Below are 5,146 nucleotides of genomic sequence, written 5' to 3'. Positions count from 1 at the left end.
AGTAGTGGCCCGGTTTGACCAAACTAATGCTCAATGGCTAATGGAGCTGGCATAGAGGGGAGTAACCTGAGCAGCAGTGGAGCGTGGGAAGCATGCCAGCAGCTGTATGATGGAGGAAGGTTATTGGTTAATTAATAAAGAAACTGCTTGGCCCTGATAGAACATAGGTGAGTGGAGTAAACAGAACAGAATGCTGGGAGGAAGAGGAAGTGAGCTCAGATGCCATGCGCCCCTCTTAGGGCAGACACGATGAAGCTCTGACCCAGGATGAATGTAGGCTAGAATCTTCCCGGTAAGTGCACCTCGGTGCTACACACATTAATAGAAATGGGCTAGGCAGTGTTTAAATGAATACAATTTGTGTGTTGTTATTTCGGGGCATAAGCTAGCCAGGCGGCCAGGAGCCGGGCTGTGGGAAGAGGCCCGCAGCTCCCACTACAGCTGTAGAGGCTAGAGGCAGACACCACACAGGTTCTGGGTCCTGACGATGGGCCGCAGAATGAAGACGCCATGCTAACTGCAAGCTATAGATTAGAGCTACTGGCTGTGGGTTAGAGTATATGGATGAGCACCAGATATGGGTGAATGCATGTGAAACTATGAGAGCCCAAATAAAAGGATGTCAAATACTTATTAAGAAACACTCACATATAACAAACCTTCCACCCCCACCCCATGTCTTCCCTTCTGGCCTGGGGTGAATGGAAGCAGCAATCCTATCTCTGACGAGAGAGAGAGAGAGAGAGAGAGAGAGAGAGAGAGAGAGAGAGAGAGAGAGAGAGAGAGAGAGAGAAAACAACTCTTCTTTCCTTGTAAGAGATCACTTTCATAGACAAGAAGCCATGCCCTATGCCCTATATCTGGTACTCCAAAGCTATTGGTTGAAATGAATTCCCACAACAAATCCCTGCCCAGTAAATCACTTCCTCCAGCAAGATTATGCCAACCAATACTTCCTAAAATACTGAGCACCATGTGTTCAAATTCTTAAGGCTGTGAATAATATTTTTATTCAAACTACAACACATCACATCTAATAAATCCTGGCTATGAGCAGAACAGTTTACTACATTTGTACTTTACTGAATGAATTATCATAACTCAACAAGTTCTGAAAAGTAAAGGCTTACACGTAGATCAGAAGTAATGTTGTCTTGTGTGAACTGTGATCTTTTTGTCTCTATTGTTCTAAAACCCTCAAAGAAGGATGCTTACTGGTCAAACAACAAATCTTCTGCCACTAGATTTTCTGTTTTTTCACTAATTGCAAAAAATGAAAATGCTGGCTACATTTTTCTCTAATAAGACAATGCTGAGTCATTTTAGATTCCACTCAGTACTTTTACATAGAGAAGATAGATTCAGCTTATAGAATACTTAATGAAAACAACAGATTTCATTTGCAAGTAGCGGTTGCATATACATTCGATTATGGTCATGACTGTGTTCAGAAGTTGTGTCATTGCTGGTATGATATTTGCAAATATTCCTAGTATATTTATGCTCATAATTTAGAGTTAGGTTGTACGCAGTTTAGAAAGACTGTAGTGATTTCTAGTGTAGATTGTGACACTGAGTTTTTTGTTTCGGACACTCTTCAGTAGCTATCTCTGAATTCCTGACTAACATTGTTCTGGTGAGTGCTATAAAATCAGCAAAACTAGTATCTAATAGTTAAATATTCATTTCTTTTTGTTTAGAAGAACCCAGAGAAAGGTAGAGTCCAATAAAGTATCTACACCTCTTTGCATGACTCTCATACATGAAATTATGACATGCCTTATGTCCTCTGTCACTGATGTTTTTCAGGTGTCATGAGAATGTAAGAACCTCTCTGAAAAACTTAGCTCTTTGGAGACACTTAGAAGAAACTTCTAAACAGTTTCTGTAATTATCCCAAAGCAAGAATTGTCATTGCAACTGTTGTTGAAATGGAAAATGCAGTTCAGAAGGGAGATGAGGTCACAGAGCCTCAGACCTTTATTCAGAGTTGTGCTGCCTACCTATCCCACAGAACTGGATTTCAGGATGTCACAAGCTATACACAGAGCAGAGTGTTCAGTATAGACTATTCAAGTGAGCCAGCAAATAAGGTGAATCTGGTAGATTTCAGGATGTCACAAGCTACACACAGAGCAGTGTTCAGTATAGACTATTCAAGTGAGCCAGCAAATAAGGTGAATCTGGTAAGTGTTCATATCTGGAAAGAGGTTTTTTTTTTTTGGTGGAAACAGATGCAGTGAAAAAAATCATCCAAGAAATGGGAAAACTTTCTGAGCTTTAAAAAGCAAATAAGGAAGTCTGGCCCTACCACGTTAAAAAATCTCAGTATAACATAATGAAATCTCAGGTGATTATTTAATATTCTAAATAATCATGAAATCTGACTTTGAAAGTGTGAGAGGATTGGAAATCTTGTGACCAAAATTTACATTTACACATTCTTCACATTAAATGAAATTCTTCAGTGTGACAATCATAGATTTTGGTGTAACAGCCTCATGTGAATAATATGGATTTTATTGGCATCATAGTAATCATTTAATCCTGTAAAGGTGGACCTGCTTGTAGTGTAAAACTTGTTTCTAAGCAGCACAGCATTTTGGTCTGGGGCAGGAGCTATGTTTCTCACATAGTCAGTGGTTATGACTGCTAAGGGTGGATTCCATCTTGAACTTGGGAACAGAGTGCTGTGTGGAAAATGATGTTGTAAATATGAAGCATGCACATCCTTAAACCAAGACAAACGTATCTTTTCTTATATCTTCTGATTTAGTAATATTCTCATTTCATTGCAAAAATAGGATGAGTTTTCCAGTTTTCAATGCAGAATATCGAGGCAATCCATAGCTTTGTTCCAGGTCAAGGTTCCACCACACAGCTATATCCACACCCTAAATTTTCTTCTGAACTTGAATTATTTCAATTTTAGTGTTCAGATAATATTCCATGAATAAATTTTAGTTTAGTGTCTTTCCAAAATCTTGATATGTTATTAATTTTTGACTTGATCAAGGAATTAGCAAATATAAGTCTTTAAACTGGGACTCATAACTAATTTTCCTCTCTGTCTATATCTGTTTCTGTTAAGGTACATGTGTGATTTTAGTTGAGTCCCATTGTATTTGTGAGTTTATACGAGAGAAAGAGAATATGTGAGGGTTGTGTTGGTAGTGGTGAGTGCATGTGTGTAATACAGAGGATTTTCGTTGGAAAGTGTACAAATGTTTATGTGTAAGTAGTTGTGTGATCATGTGTTTGTGTGTTTCTGTGTGTGTGTGTTTATGAGTTTTTATCTGTTAATGTATACTAGTGTGTGTGTATCTGTGTGTGTGTGTGTGTGTCTTGTGAGTCTCTCTGTGTCGAGTCAGAAAAGAAACTCGGCTGCCTTTCCTCAAAATTTTATTTTTGTTTGTATTTTTTTTTGAGAAATCTCTAACTCTCTGAATGTTCTAGGATTGCTGGACAGGGAGGCTCAAAATCCCACTTGTTCTACCTCCTCAACCCTTGGATGATGTGTGCCACCACACGATTTTGTTAGTTGTGCAGATGGAACTAAAGCTTCACTTGTACAATGCAAAGTCATCAGCGCAAGAGTTATTTCTTTAACCTGGTAATTTTTATGTTACACTGTTATATTGAATATCATTTTCTGCACAAGAAGTGAGAGTAAAGGTAATATAGTTCAATATTTTATTTGATAGATAGTAAGGTGTGGTCCCTCAGACATATAATTGATTCCAAAATGAGTATTGATTCTGTCTTTACTTCATAATGCCAAATTGACGACAGGTAGTTTATGATTGACTGGGCTATAATTTGAGCATGGCATTTTAATAATGTCAAAATGGTTGCATACAATTGCCAGTTTTGAGAAGAAGCTGAACATAAATTGTATGCTTGAAATTGTGGCTGTCATAGGACTATGCTGCCCAAACTTATGTGAACATATAAGCAGAACACAAATGTCCAAATTCCTTTTTTTATCTTTAATAATAGACTTTAATGCAAGTATATAGACTTACTGTGGTTGTTCGAATATGAATGCCCACCAAAGATTCATATATTTGATTGTTTAGTGAGCAAGAAGTGACACTACTTGGAATGAATTGAGAGATGTGACCCAGTTAGAGAAAGATTTTCACTATAGGTGGGCTTTCAAATGCCCAAGCCAGGCCCAATGGTTCACTTCTGGCTGTCTGTGGGAAACAGGATGTAGAACTCTCAGCTACTTCTTCTGCACCATGTCTGCCTGCATACCACCATGGTGAGTAATCCTCTGAAATTTAAACAAGCCCCAATTAAATGCTTTCTTTTCTAATGCTTTTCTTTAATGGTGTCTTTTCACAGCAATAGAACAGTGACTAAGACAGTTACTATTTATTATCCATTTTCTTTTTTTATTTATTAAAAATTTCCACCTCCTCCCATCCTCCCATTTCCCTCCCACTCCTCCTCCCCCTCACTCTCCAGTCCTAAGAGCAGTCAGGGTTTCCTGCCCTGTGGGAAGTCCAAGGCTCCCCCCCTCCATCCAGGTCTAGAAAGGTGTGCATCCAAATAGACTAGGCTCCCAAAAAGCCAGTACATGCAGTAGAATCAAATCCTGGTGTCATTATCATTGGCTTCTCAGTCAGCCCTCATTGTCAGCCACATTCAGAGATAAAAATCACATGCTGGTTCAGTCCCAGTCCAGCTGGCCTTGGTGAGCTCCCATTAGATCAGTCCCACTGTCTTCCTACCCACCCTTCGCGGTCCTGACTTCCTTGTTCATGTTCTCCCTCCTTCTGCTCTTCATCTGGGCCTTGGGAGCTCAGTCCAGTGCTCCATTGTGGGTCTCTGTCTCTATCTCCATCCATCGCCAGATGAAGGTTCTATGGTGATATGCAAGATATTCATCAGTGTGGCTATGGAAAAAGGCCAGTTCAGGCACCCTCTCCTCTGTTGCCCAAGGACCTAGCTGGGGAAATCCCCTTGGACACCTGGGAACCCCTCTAGAGCCAAGTCTCTTGCCAACCCTAAAATGGCTCCCTTAGTTAAGATATCTTCTGCCCTGTTCCTATATTTACCCTTCCTCCATCTCAACCTATTTCCCCAAGTTCTCCCCAATCTTCCCCTTTTTCCCTTATCTCTCCCCTTCCCCCCAACC

This window comes from Alexandromys fortis, unplaced genomic scaffold (genome assembly GCF_014885135.2).
Source record: "Alexandromys fortis isolate MF-2015 unplaced genomic scaffold, M_Fortis_MF-2015_v1.1 scaffold_396, whole genome shotgun sequence".
Taxonomy (NCBI): Eukaryota; Metazoa; Chordata; class Mammalia; order Rodentia; family Cricetidae; genus Alexandromys; species Alexandromys fortis.
The sequence above is the reverse complement of the archived record's forward strand: the minus strand, read 5'-3'. Positions refer to the sequence as shown.